Raw genomic sequence first — 15132 nt, forward strand, 5'->3', positions numbered from 1 at the left:
TTACCCTGATGTCACTATTGCCTCTGGAGGCAGAGCTGAGGCTACCCAGCCCGCCAGGCCTGGGAGAGGAGCCAAACCAAGAGCTGGTGTGGGACTTACTTGAGTTGCTTTGGGCTCTAGTGTAAATTTGAACCACTCATCATTGTGGTAGTAGGTATATAGACTCTACAGAGTAAATATTAGCGCATGGAAAGTAGAGTATAAAGGGTGTTCTTGGACTCTAAGGGAGGAAGAACAGCAGCTTCATCCTGCTTGTTTATTTTTCACTTATGGTGGAATGACACATCTGTTTGTTGCTGCCATGCACATGAGCATGTATTAGCAGTAGCTTTCAATATTGCTGTGAATGGCATTAAAAATCCCTCTTGGCTGCTTGGTCTGTTCAGAGGATACCAAAGGGCTGTCCTGCTGAGCTCCTCCACTTCCACTATTCCTTCCATAAGAATAAAACTCTTTAGGCAATCAAGGTGGTCTGAGGCTTGATTTAGATAGTGGTGAGGGATTGCAGATTCTCTTGAGGGAATCTGCAATGGTCTATAACTCTTCAAACAAAGCATTACCTAAGGAAAAACAGCAGTATTCATTTTGGGACCAACTACTTCTTAGGAAATGCAAGTATAGATAGTTGTCTCTAGAAGTTTCTGGTCAGGAAAAAAAAAAGTGCCAAAACAGAACATTTCAGTCATTTGGTTTGGGGGAAAAGTGCCACTTTGGTGTGTTTTTTTTTAATGTGGGGATTCAAACTCCCACGGCAGGCATGTGAAATCACAGTCCCTGGGCAGTACATCTGTAAACCTTTCTCTCTCAGGAACCATGTACTTGCATCCTCTGGATGTCTGAACTGATGGGATGACAGCACAGTTGCTTTACAGAGGATACTGTGACACAAGGCAGACTCTCTCTTTTCCCTGTGATCTGTTTGTCTTGTCACTCCCTTCTCCAGAACAGTTTAATTCTTTTCTCACATATTCCATTCAGGGAAGAGGCAAAGTGCTTGATATGCTGTGGTGTCACTTTGGACAGAAATCTCTGCATCCACTGAGATGGTAATGACCCTCCACAAGGGAAATACTGTATTGTGGGCTGAGAATGGAGGTGCAACAATAAAATGGGAATGCCATGGCTTAGGGGGAGGAGGGAAAGAGGGGTTGAATGGGAAATACAAGTGAGTAAGCTAAGGTCTCCTTTTCAGGAGTGACAAACGAACTCTGGGGTTTTTTTGCCCGCCTCTCTGATAAAAGCTTGACAGTGGGGGTGAAGTCTGTGACACTAGAGCCTGCACACCCTTGTTGTTTTACTAAATTATTCATTCCTGTTCCTGTGATAATATAGTTATAAGGAGGAGCCTAATTGAATTTACTGTCTGGCATTGGCCAATAGGGCGATAAGGATCCGGCAGAATGGGATGACGGTGAATCCTGCTGGTGTGCTGTGAATGTGAAGCAGGACAGACTGGCAGTTTGTGTGCAGGAGGGAAAAGGAATCGGTGCAGAGCCCCTGGATTAGCAGATTAAGGACAGGAAAGGTAAGGGAGCGGGTGGAAATGGGATTTGCCTGAATCATGTACTGACCCTGTGCTGAAAGGCCGGTTTTATTCATAGGAAAGCACTCTGCAGGCAATGTTTTCCTGCAGGGTTTGGAGGGAGCAGGAATGCATGTGGTGGCACTTGCTCAGTGCATGTAGCCTGTGCCTTTGTCTTTATACGTGCTGCAGGGCTCTGTAATGCTGAATGTTCACTGAGTGCGTCTGTGCAGATATTCCTGTGGTTTGTGTGGATCCAGCAGCAGCGCATGGAGCCTGTGCAGTATAAATGTAACGAGGGGAGTCCAAAGGGAGGAATTACCTCATGGACAGAGTGGGGAAAACAGTAGTGCTTTCTGGTTTGATTGAAAATGAAAACCTCGAGGCTCTTAGTGAGCTGTTTGCAAACAAAACAGAGCAAGTGTGTGTGCATCTGTCCGTGTATGCACTGGATCTGCAGTCAGATGTTAAAATGGGAAAGAGGAGATCAGACTGGAGCATTAGGTGTCGCAGGTGGAGATAAAATGCAGGCAATCTGTGTAATCAGATTCTCTAACATGGAGAATGCAAGTGAGTACAGAAGTGTATTAATCCTATCTGCTGAGCTGGCTAGACCTGGAAAGCAAAGGGGAGAAGGGCTGGGAATCAGGACAGGTAATGTGACTGGCTGGGGAAACTGGAGCTCAAACCACCCTGCCTGCTGTGCCTGCTGCTGAAGTGGTAGCTTATTGAGTTGCTTCCACAGATTTGTTATTTCCCTTCTAATGATGCAAATATGAGCATCTCTGAGGATCAGGTTAGAGCCCATAAATTGACATCGTCTGGAAGAAAAGGACCACATCAAGCAAATTAGCTTCTGCCATTCCTTTTGTTTCACTGCCTTTGCTCTGATAACAAGTGACGGCTGAACAGACAGGGCAGGTGGGGGAAGATGGATTACAAACGTGGCAAGTGGCATTAAGCCGTGCAGACAGTGAGTGTCGTTTGCAGTGATGATGTTATAATCCTACTTCTTCAGCTTACATCTTTGCAAGCATGTAAGACAAGGCTGTCCTGAATTTGGGGTAAGCTTATTCTGGTCACTAACTGAAGCAGGGGTCACAGCTCACTCTAAGGCACTAAAATTTTTAGCTGCTTCTCATAGGGGTCCACCACCTCATTCTTTTCAAGCTGGGATCCAGAGGAAAGTGTTGCTGAGACAAAGATGTTGCTCACCTGTGGATATCTCATCTCTGTTGGAAACTCATTCTTATGGTGTGTGTGGAAGGGATATGCTTTTTCTGCTTGCTCAGAAAGCAGCGGCCAGAAGCTGCTTCCAAAAAGAGAAGTAAGGCAAGAAAACCCCATAGGGAAAAGTAACAGAATGGCATATCTTGGATTAGCCAAACCCTTTTGCCCAAATAGGTTGTCCTTCTTTCCTGACGCCAAATTTCTTACATCAGGGGTCAGCTTCCCTCTACTCGTTCTCACGTGGCCTGAAGGTTTAGAAAATGACTGATATCCCCATCAGAAAGCACCTTCTTGCTCTTGTCTACACTCTGCCCATGACAGCTCCTGGACTCTCTGGGTTGTGCTCCTCCGAGTGGTGGGCTGAGTCTGATCCCCTCTGTCTCACAGCTTGTGCATGCACCCCAAGTGACACCAAAGGAATACTCACTTGGTAAAAATATGAAAAGGTTCCACCTTACAGAGGGTATCTGTATTTGGTGATGGAAAAAAGGAAATATTGCAGATTCTCATAGGATAGAGACTGTCTCTCACTATCTCACCTGGAATAGCTGACTAAAAAATGGATCTAACACAGGGCATATGGTCATAGTTGTGTTTGACTCTAGCTTTCAGAGGCAGCAGCAGAGTGAGTGAAGAAATGAAAAAACCAGTCATGGCCATTTGAGAATAAACTCCCCAGTATACTAAAATTCTTTCCCTTTGCCCCAGAAACAAAGGAATAGTCGAACAACTTGCTTATTCACACACTACAAAAGACTGCACAGCTCCCAGGTGCAGAGCAGGAGGTTCTCCCTACTAAAGAGTGGGCAGATACTCATTGCTCCTGGAGAGTCTCTCTCTGCTCACCAGAAGAAGTCCTCTGCTCTTGCAAGTTTTGGGAAGTGCACCTTTCCTGGGAGATGCCCGCAGGGATTTGGCAGGAGAAGCATCCCTGTGACGCTGCAGCAGCAGCAGCCTGGTGCTGGTTGCAGCAGTTACTGCCGGCTGGGTGCCTGCATTGTTTGCTTCTGCCCTCAGAGTCAACAGGGAGGCTCAGGAACGGGCAAAATGCCAGCGTATTCCCAGGGAAGCTGACGTCATTGCCAATTCACTGGTGCCAGACACTGTGCTGGAAACCTGAGGTTGCTTTTCTGCCATTAATTGCTCAGATGATTAATTCATGCAATGATATCATTTTCTTGGGTGGAGGTTAAGAGGTTATGTACTCTAGTAAGGAGAGGTGTGATGGGATGCGAAACTTGTGCTCCTCGTTGGTGTTAACGCTAATTAGAACAAACCAGCCACTGCATTCGCCACATCATCCTTCCTCCCCCAGAAAGGGTACCACTTTTTTCTTGGGTTTTTTAGGGGGGATGAGGGGGTGGTGCCATGGGATGTGTGAGCAAGTGTTCTTATGGGATTTGCAGTATTGCAAATTCTGCATCAGAGGATTGAACCATAATGCCCCTTAACTTTCACAGCTACGCTGCCACAAGGATTTTTGCTTTAATTATTTTCATGTTAACTACTTGATTTATGTCATTTACATTGTGCTTTCCAACAAGAAAAAGCAGTATTATCCTCATTACAAAGACAAATGAAAAAAAGAAGTGAGTTTGTTTCTTAAACAACTAGAGTGTTGCATTGTGGTGTTCTCCTCTCAGAGGGTTCTGCTCAGTCTGTTGGGGTGTAGGATCAATTTTTAGTTGGTCTGGAAATACAACAAAATGTCAAGTTTTGTAGTAAATACTCTAGGATATTTAATTCTTTTAGGCTAAAAATCCCCTTCCTGTCTCTTTACTATCTGAGTAAATAAGTCTAGAATTCCCAGGTGGGCATTACGAAGAACTGTCCTGGCCCAAATACAATTAATAGCTAATAAAGTTGAAGCAGCTTGATTTGTCAATCTGTTGGTAGGTGAAACATGTAACATGAAATGTCAGACAAACCACCCAGGGCATTTTCAGAGCTGTTGTAAGAGCATTTTGTGTCAAACACCGTCACTGTTCTGCCACATGGATCCCTCCCTCTTGCTCACTCCACTGCTGTTCTTCTCACTTCAGGCCTCTGTGATTTTGGCTGATTTGCATCCTCAGAGGTGTACAAAGACCTGGTCCATAAGTTTTCAAACAGACTTGGTAAGACCAAATGGAAATCTTCCAATTTCTAGTCTGGCCTTTTATTTATGGGATAAAATGGTTTCCTTTCTGTTTAAGCAGCGGGGAAGCCATGCTCCCTCTCCATTCTGGATAATTCTTCACTTTTCCCATTCTTCATGATTTGTTGTGGTATTCTCCTACCTCATCTAGAGATTTGAAAATGTCAAAGAGCTTTTTTAAATGCCTACAAATAACAGAGATTTGATTAGCAACTGTAGCAGGTCACTTACCGGTCCAGTATCATATCTATTTATAATACAGTTATCAAGGAAAATGAAGTGATTATGCAGAACTAACAATGTCTGTATTAATGGCTATCAGATTCCAGACGTTCATCTCTTGTCTGTTTAATGAGGAATAATTCTACTTTGTCTGGGCAGATCAAATGCTAAAGCAAGGGTGCAGTTTGGCTCTGCTGCCCTTAGCAGATTATACTGGCCACAAGAAAGTTGGCCTAGAGCATGTACTTGTAGTTTAGACCTACTCATAAAAGTGAGAAAAACTAATGACATGTCCTTGGAAAAGTAGGAGGAAGAGTCCATTGTGTGGCCTTTGGGTGAGAATAATCTTTTGTCCTGGTGGCAGCCCTCCACTGCAAAGGGCTGAATTGCCATCAGAGTGACAGGAAGGGGAAGAAAAGATTGTCTGCTTCCCAGGATAGTCTGTGGAGGATTGGCATGGAGTGGGGGGCAAGGGGGGAAGTGAATTGGATGGAATAGGAAAGACCCTTTTTCTAGATTTCCTGAAACTAGGAGTATCCCCTTCATATCACTTTGAGAGAGTAACTACAGTCGTTTTTAAAAGCACATTAAATTTTGCTCTGAACTATCAGACTGGGATATGAACAAGACAGAGAGCTGCTGTGTTGTATCCTACTCCAACCTGAAGAAGGCAAACAGCATTATATTCCTGTGTGTCTGAAAAATAAATCAGAGTCTGTGTTAAAAGAAGGAGAAAGGTAGGACGAAGGTAGGACTGAAGAGCCATGTGTAAAGCTGGACAAAGCAACAGAGAAGGGTGTGCCTTTTTTTTTGGAAGAAGGAAATTTTGGTTTCTGCCAAGCTTTATGGGTTTTGGCTGATTTATTTCCTGCTCTCAGCATGATCCAGAGCCAGCACTCCTTCCCTGTATACTTTAGCTGGGAAAAAAAAAAAAAAAAAAAAGGCATTGGCTTCTTTGTTTTTTATACACAGGAGCAAACATACACATAGCAACTCCTTTTAAAAGATGACAAACAGTGTCTTCAGCCAGCTCTTCATGGTTTGAAATGGCTGTTTGCTGAGGTCCCTTCAGTTTAAAAAGTATGCTACTTTGAGCCCTATGTTTTAATTTACAATTTAATGCTACATTTAGTTGACAATGGCACAAGAAGGAAGTAGTATTTTAACTTGCTGATTCTAGCCCTTTAAAACCACAAAACCGTTCAAGAAAAGGTACTAATTGACCAGTTGCTCATAAAAGCCACAGCTAAAGCCACTCAGATTACTTGGAGACACATAAGGAGTTTACTGATTCCCATCTAAGTGAATGGAGAAAAGCCTCACACCTCTGCAATTCAGGACTTCCAAGCCTGCTGGGAAAAAAAAACAGCCAGAAATGCTTACATCATATCTTTTATGTAGCCAATGCAAAATATTTTTAATCTAGAAGGACTGGTAGGCTTTCACCAGCACTAAATTAAGTTTATAAGCAAACACAAGGATATTTACATAGAGCTATTAGAAAAGCAAAACCAATAGCAGCAGAACAGTCAGCTCCAAGATGATTCAGACCCTTAAAATCTGTCATTTGAAATATAGTAACACTCCTTTTTTAGATGAAGCGCATTATTTTTAATTTAGGGTATTCTGGCCCTATGTGGTTGTCTTCTTTTGTAAAATATAATGAACGTCTCTTTTATGTCATCATCTTTCTCCCCCACTTCTAACTGTACTTCACTGGTTTAGAGTAGGGCTGAAGAGCCCTGTAGTGCATTGCAGCCCAGGAACATATCAAATACATTCTTGGCTGCAGAAATACTTTTTCCTGACTCTGCAGAGCAAACTGATAAACGCCAGAGGATGATGCTAGAAAATACAGATCCTTCTTGGATCTTCTGTATTGTATTGTATTTGGATCTTCTGTATTTGGAGAAGGAAAATCAGGAGTTTTCACAATGAACTTACCAGCACAGTGCAATTTTTTATAGACACTGCTATACAGCAGTGAAAAATAAAATGGAAATTTGGGGTAAAGAATGACCCCATGGTGCCAGAGGTGATGGTACCCTGTGTTTCTGTCCCTGAGCCACCACACACACTTCTGATGCACTGTGCCCATCACTGGCAGCTGCCAGGGGCTGTGGACACAGTGTGTGGGCAGGGAAACACACTTGGTGCGTGGCTGTTTTCTGAAGTGGGCTTGACAAAACCAAATTATGTGACAAGCTAGGAAACATTTATTCTTTTTTTAGCCCAAAAGTTTTTTGATTTACTGATTAAAGATGATACTTAGTGCCTGCATTTCCCTGTATGTTCACTAAAGCATTGATTGCACTTTGGCAAGAGGGGTTGGATGAAACACTGCTCTCCCTCCAGCAGCTCAAGGCTGTTGTATTTAGCTTGATGCTTCTATCTAAAATAGGCTTGTGTGTATTTAGTTAATCTTTTGGGCAGACTTTCTTACTTCAGCAGTCTTGTGAAGTTTCTTTTAGCAGGAGAGAGAGGAGTAGGCGAGGTAGGGGGTTGCTGCTTTATAATAAAACTGAAAGAGGCTGACAGGAATCCACATGAAGGTTACCTTGGTTCACTCTGGGCAACCTTAATAATTCAGCAGAGCCTTTCTAGTCCAGGCTTCCCACGCTGTTCCCCACAGGGGCAGTTTCACATATGAGAGTTTCTTGAGGCCATTCAAGGCACCAGCTACTGAGAAACACAAGGCATGCGAGAGGATGGTGCCTGTCAAGAGCTGGAGCTGACAATTCCTATTAATGTGCAGGCAGGCTTTTCCAGGGAAGAGTCTTTGATGTCTCTGACTCTTGGTCACAGTTCACAGGCCTCTGGCTTTACATGTCATGCTTATTTCTTGAAGGAAAGTGCCACCTCTTTCTTCTGCTGAGCCCCATGGTCAGACTGTCTCCTCCTCAGGCGTGACCCTCAGAGCAGGACAGTGCCTTTAGTCACCCAGGGCAAACTCAGACCTTGCAAAGTCACAGCTGATATCTCTTGCAAAAATCATGCCAGCTGTGCAAGTCCACCTGCCTTCCACCATCATCAGGATGAGAGAGGGGTCATTTCTAACTTCCAAAGATTTTACATTTCAGAGAGAAGCCCTTAGAAGTTGATGAGAATTTTGCTTGAGCTAGAAGGGAAAGAATTGACTTTCTGGTTTCTGAGATAGTTTCCCGTTAAATAAGTAGCATTGCTACAGTTTTTCTCTATGCCCTGTTCTGCTAATAGAAGCAATAGCTGATTACCTCACACAATGCTGTAAGACCAGTATATTTTCCAAGAACAGAGTAGGTGGTGAAGAATGAATAGACTCTTTAGTTCCTAAGTGCATGTTTTCATGCTTAGTGATAGGGCAACAAAGGCAATGGGCAGGTAAGAAAAACTCTGATTATTTAAGGAGAGCACAGCACCTGCCTGTTTTGTGGTATAGTCAGGGGTAGCAGCTGATAGGGGAGGTGAAATAAGAATAGAATCATAAAATGTCTTTGTTAAAAGAGACGTTAAAGATCATCTAATTCCAACCCCCACCACCACAGACAGGGACTCCTTACACTAGGTCAGGTTGCTCAGGGCCCTATTCAATAATCATCTGCAATAAATAACAAACCAGCTGCCATCTCCTGCATCGCGTGGCAATATATTTTATTCAATTTTCAACAAATAAAAAAATCAGCTCAGGTAAGACTGCTGCCAGGGCACTGCCTAGCCCTGCACTGTCAGCAGCTGCTGCTCAAGATACAGCTGCCCAGGAGAGAGCTTCTGGTTTACAGCATGAACATCTGAGCTCTCCTGGGATGCTTAAGGAAGTGTCTTTGCACTGGGGCATCATATGGTCACGCAATCCTTGCTGAAGTCAGGAGAAAACACTTTTTTCTTCACTCAGGCTTTCAGGGAGGTATTCCTTTGCTCTTGCTGCAGGGACTACGGCTTAGCTACTGGACTGGTTTGGACCAGATGGTGAGTATTTACAAATTAGCCTTGGAGTTGTTTTTTCAATCAGAAATTATAAGCTCGTGATGGGAGGAGATGGGAGAAACTACACAAACTGCACTAGTGGGAGGACAAGCTCAATGATCCTAGTCTTCAAATTCATTTGATTTTTACAAGTGCTCTGCAGTGCTTTAGTGGTAATTGAAGAGATCCAAAGCAATTATCCTCTTTCAGAAATGAGATACTAATGATGGAGAGCTGAAGCGAGACAAGAGCAAGTGATTAAGCTGATGATAGTGAAGGACTTCTATATATTTGTTATCGTGCTTTGTACATTATTTTTGCTCACAATATGGCCCTTTCTTGTCCTGGTTTTACATTTGTGTTCCAGTATGAAGTGATTTAACCAGGATCACTCGTGCAGCTCTTAGGAAAATCCATGTGGATGTGCAGGGCCTGCCACCAACATGTAAAGGTGACTCAATACTTTGATGAAGTTCGGTGACAATAACAGATTTTGTAATCCCATCACTGGGACATGTTTGGTTACTGTTTTTGCACTGAAGTAAATAAAAAAGGGGACAAAACTCCTTGCATCTAATCTGGCTTATTTATAAAAGATTATCCATACACTAATTTCTTACACATTATCATCTTCTGGGCATCAACAACAGTTTTTGCAGTAATCAGCTCTGAAACTGGACTCCAGTGACATTAGCTGTACTCATTTGAACTGGGAACTCTGTATATCCTTCCATGTTAACAAGTAACATCTTCTTTGCCTCAGTCTTTAGTGGGAAGATGGCTTGTCCCCAGGACAAGTGTCCTCCTGGGTTGGTTGATAGTGCCAGGAAGAAGAATGGTCCCCCCATTATCCAAGAGGAGGCAGTCAGAGAACTTCTGAGATGCTTGGATATTCATAAATCAATGGGATCAGAAGGGATCCATCCCAGGGTGATGAGGGAGCAGGCAGATGAGCTTGCAAAGCCGCTCTCCATCATTTACCAGCAGTCCTGGCTCACTGGTGAGGTTCCAGATGACTGGAAGCTGGCCAATGTGATGCCCATTCACAAAAAGGGTGGGAAGGAGGATCCTAGTAATTGTAGACCAGTCAGCCTGACCTTAGTACTTTGCAAGATAATGGAGCAATTTATACCGGGTGTCATCATGCAGCATCTACAGGATGGCCAAGGTATCAGAACCCAGCCAGCACGGGTTTCAGAGAGGGAGGTTGTGTTTGACCAACCTGATCTCCTTTTACGAAGAGGTCACCTGCCTGGTGGATGCAGGAAAGGCTGTAGATGTTGTCTATTTGGACTTCAGCAAGGCCTTTGACACTGTCTCCCACAGCACACTCCTGGAAAAGCTGGCAGCCCATGGCTTGGACAGGAGCACTCTTTGCTGGGCTAGGAACTGGCTGGATGGCCGAGCCCAGAGAGTGCTGGTGAGCAGTGCTGCATCCAGCTGGGGACAGTCACCAGTGGTGTCCCTCAGGGCTCTGTGCTGGGGCCAGTTCTGTTCAATACCTTTACTGATGATATGGATGAGGGTGTTGAGTCTTTCATTAGTAAATTTGCAGATGACATTAAGCTGGGAGCTTGTGCCAATCTGTTGGAAGGTAGGAGGGCTCTGCAGAGAGACCTGGAATGGCTGGATGGATGGGCATAGTCTAACAAGATGAACAACTGAGTCCTGCATTTTGGCCACAATAACCCCTGCAGCATTACAGGCTGGGGACGATGTGGCTGGACAGAGCCCAGGTGGAAAGGGACCTGGGGGTGCTGGTGACAGCCAGCTGAACATGAGCCAGCAGTGTGCCCTGGTGGCCAAGAAGGCCAAGGGCATCCTGGCCTGTATCAGGAACACTGTGGCCAGCAGGAGCAGGGAAGTCACTCTTCCCCTGTACTTGGCACTGGTCAGACCACACCTTGAGTGCTGTGTCCAGCTCTGGGCCCCTCACTTTGGGAAGGACATTGAGATGCTTGAGCACATCCAGAGGAGGCAATGAGGCTGGTGAGGGGCTTGGAACACAAACCCTGTGAGGAACAGCTGAGGGAGCTGGGGTTGTTTAGCCTGGAGAAAAGAAGACTCAGAGATGACCTTATCACTCTCTACAACTTTCTGAAAGGTGGATGTAGTCAGGTGGGGGGTGGTCTCTTTCTCCAGGCAGCACTGACAGAACCAGAGGTCACAGTCTCAAGCTGCATCAGGGGAAATATAGGTTGTATATTAGGAAAAAGATTTTCACGGAAAGAGTGATAAAGTACTGGAATGGTCTGCCCAGGGAGGTGGTGGAGTCACCATCCCTGGATGTGTTTTTAAAAAGACTGGATGCGGCACACAGTGCCATTGTTCAGTTGAGGTGTCAGGGAACAGGTTGGACTCAGAGATCTTGAAGGTCTCTTCCAACCTTGTGATTCTGTGATTTTGTAATATGTTTTTCAGGTAGATTTAATTTTAAAAAGTTGCTGTACTTACATTGTATATTATTGAACACTTCTGCAATCTGTATTTGTATTACTGCAGAGCTCAGTCTCTCTAAACTGTGACCCAATTTAACCTTTCAATGCTATATTTATACAGTTAGTGACTTGCTTAAAGTGCTTTAGAAAAAACAAAGAAAGGAACACGTCTTTTGATCCACAAAAACCCAAAAATTGGTTTTCTTGTGTGTGTGCAGTCTTGAAACAAAGCACAATGTTTTGTGTGTTTTAGTGAACTGACTGCTGTACTGCAACATGCAGGAATATCATCTCTGCCCTTCAGGTCAAACCTTTGGCAAACACTGGATATGCAAGTGTAAGCACAGGCAGATTTTGGCTCATCACTTGAACAGGAGGAGGCCAGGGTAAGTGCCTCTGCAAAAGCTGCAGGGAATAAACATTTCCTCAGCCTGCTTTATTTAACACCTGGCCATCTATGCCAGCCATGGAAACCTTGAAGCTAGGAAGCTACACTCTGAGTTTGTGTTTTGTTTTGGTTTGGTTTTTTAACCAGTTCCATGCTTCCATAGTGATAGCAAAGAGAGGCATTTGTTCACAGGTGACCAGAAAATTTCAAACTTTCTGGCCTTAATAATCCTGAGGGCACAGGCATTCTGGGCAAGAGCTGGAAATAAACCTAGCAGAGCAAGGCAACTTTCCAGCTGTTACTCAGAACTCTTTGGATTTTGGTTTGGATTCTTCAGGTGATACTGCAATCTACTCTTGGGCACATCTTTTTGTTTTGTAATGAATATCCAGAGTAAAAGCGGCTTTTGTGTGTAAGCTTCAGTCAGGTGGGACAGCACTACTTAGCTCTGAAAAATGCAGATTGCCCCAGAGAGGAATACGAATACTTTGCAATGCTGCTTCTGTCATTGTACAATTGTACACAAGTAGTAACTGCTTACCTGTCCTGCTAGTCAGGACACAGATGTGGAAAGGGAGGCTCCAGAGTGGCTCTCAGATAACTTCTCTGTGAGGTTTGCAGGATGTCCCCACTTCTGTTCTGCCTGCTGCAATGCTCTTGCTCTCTGTGAGCAGTAATTCACACCATACCTGTGTGTGCACCCAGCAAGAGCTCACATCAGTGCCTGTGGCTTGAGTTCCTCTCACAGCGCCTGCCGGGGCTGTCCAGCTGCTGAGCTGCTACGTGCTTGTCTTCCCCTCTTCCCCTTCCTTCTCTCCTTTCCTTGAGACAGAACTTCTCAAAGCACAGAAGGAGAACCTAAAATAGCTGTGCAGATTCATCCTTTGTGTTCCCTGTTACAAAATGGCCTAAGTGACGCTTTTTTCCTCCAAGAAAGCTTTTTCGTTCTTTCCCCCACTCATGGTGGCTATATACTCTCCAGGTCTTGAAAGGTTTGGTGGTTGGTTTCTTAAATAAGTCTGGCCACTCTTGTAAGGCTTTGTAATTCAGATATTGATCAGCAGGGGAAGCAGAATTCTCGAAGCTGCCTGTGCTTGGCTCAGAGGTGCAGCATGGAGGTGTATGAGCTGACCCTTGCAAGATCTCTGCAAAATCAAGTTTGTCTTCTTAAATGGGAAACCAAGGCACTGATACTGTGTGACCTTTCCCTAAGCTGATAGTAGAAGTCTGTTAAAATCACCTTGTACTTTATTTCCATCTCTGGGTGCAGCCCACTAGCCTGATCTCTCAGAACTTTGTCTGGGTCCAGAATCTAATCCAGTGCCTACGCTCATGTATTGTATGTTCTGATGCTTTTTGTCTAAACACAGTATCTGGTGTTTGGAGCCAATTGTGGATGGCTCCTACACCATCCAGCATGAGTACAAAGACTGGATAGGAGATCAGGCAGGAACTGGGAGAGAAGACAATCAGATAAAAGAGAGTTAGTGAAATAAGGTAGTGGTAAAATTTATCAAAAGCTTTTTAAAAGCTATTTTCTAATCTTAGAAGTGCACCTCTGCTGATGCAACTCTTTATCAACACAGTGTCCCTGCAGAGACAATATAAATTTATGAATTCATGTAAACCTTCAGATCTGTCCAGATTCTTTCTTTTAAGGGAGCTAAACACCTACCCCCTGACTGTCCTGCAGAAGCTCCTGGTGGTACCACAAATATGTTTGGCTTGCATCTCTCCAACCTACAGCCATTCTAGAGTAGGATCTTATGCATGGTTTTGAGATTGTAACAGGAAACAGGCACTGGAACATCACGAATGCTGGGGTGCTCAGTCCAGCTCTGGGATAGAGGAATGTCCCCTTGTTGAGGTGAGAAGTGTGTGGGTACATGGTGGGAGCAAAAGGGACATGTTCCACAAACCCACACATCTTTTCATGTTACTCCATGTGATCAATACTAAAGATAAAAAAAAAGTGAAGAAAAATATCTCCCACAAATGCTCAGCATGGTTTGGGTTGCTGTCACAGAGCTTGAAACAACCACTGCAGTGCTCCAGTTGAAGGTCTACCAATCCTCATTTTCTCTGTCTCTTTGGCAGGAATAGTCCAGCCAGTCAATCTCCCATCACTTCTACATCACATGAAAGAATTGACATCAAGCTGTCTTACCGTTCTGTCACAAATCTTGCCCAGAATGCAATAAAACATCCACTTTCTCTTCCATCATCAAAATAAATCAGTAAGCATGCTCCAGTTCTTGGCTGTCTTTGTATTGCTGCAAGATATGGGCACATATGGTTAGAAAGCAAATGAGCTACACAAAGGCAAATTACAGGGTTGATTTCTCCAGGTATCTGCTGTTCACATCATCAGGTGAAGTAAATCTCAAGTATCTGATAAGGGTTTCCTTGCCATATGGGGAAAATCTGGGAAACTGGAATATCCTAGTGCCTGGAATGATGCAAGGGGAAGAAATAAGGTCGATGGAAATGGCAAAAAAGCTTAGATGGAGTATGTTTGTACTGCAGATAGTTTGGAGGACTTCAAATGTTTGAAGGAAGACTTTTTAACCCCTAGAAGCATAGAAAATTTGGGAAAGAAATTGAGTTTTTGGCAGCTTAAAATGAATTAGAAGCATAGATGCAAGAATTATGAAGTTGTGTTTGAAGATTTTTATTTGGAAATATGCAATAGATTTTTGTCTTATAAACATATCAAAAGTAATAAAATTTGTGCTCTAAATAGAAAATCCTTCTTATCACTATCAGTTAACTAATAATTATCTAATAATTATCTCTTAGTTAATTGTTTCTTCCAGTTTCACAGCCTATAGCACATTTTTCCCTACAACATATCTACTTCACTTTATGGTAATGAAATATTTTGTTTCCAAGCATTTTGAATAAGCAGTCTATTGTGGCAGAACTGAAATAGAGTAGAAAGAAAATGGCACAGTAATGAGGAAGTGATCACAATCAAGACATGAGCCCCATTAGCACTGGACAAGCTGCTGCAGTTTCCTTTGAGACCCTGTGAGTTGTCAGTCCCTGAGGCATCTCTTATCTGCATGAGCCCTAATGCATATTGACAGGCCCTACATATTAAATACACCCAGCTTCTTGATTTTATTCAGATCAGCACTCTTCAAAGCAGCACGCCTCTCAGCTGAAGGAAATCCCTGCTCTATTAATGGCGTGTCTGGTGCCACTTTCACTCTTATCACCATGAAATGAGGACTTGCACAGTTGCTGCAGG

The 15132-nt window shown here is 43.7% G+C and overlaps 1 protein-coding gene across 2 annotated transcripts in view; it reads left to right on the plus strand.

The window, feature by feature from the left end:
- Window positions 1-1381: 1381 nt before the first annotated feature.
- The window catches only part of SYN3 (synapsin III), a 191048-nt gene continuing 177297 nt past the window's right edge, over window positions 1382-15132 (plus strand). Inside the window, exons 1-2 of one of the 2 annotated variants that reach the window (XM_030263117.4) lie at window positions 1395-1525; window positions 4795-4869. The gene's annotated coding sequence lies outside the window, so the exon portion shown is untranslated. Of the gene's footprint in view, window positions 1526-4794; window positions 4870-15132 lie in introns of both variants that reach the window. The other variant, XM_030263118.4, reaches the window with a different exon arrangement.

The sequence above is a fragment of the Taeniopygia guttata genome, chromosome 1A (assembly GCF_048771995.1).
Source record: "Taeniopygia guttata chromosome 1A, bTaeGut7.mat, whole genome shotgun sequence".
Taxonomy (NCBI): Eukaryota; Metazoa; Chordata; class Aves; order Passeriformes; family Estrildidae; genus Taeniopygia; species Taeniopygia guttata.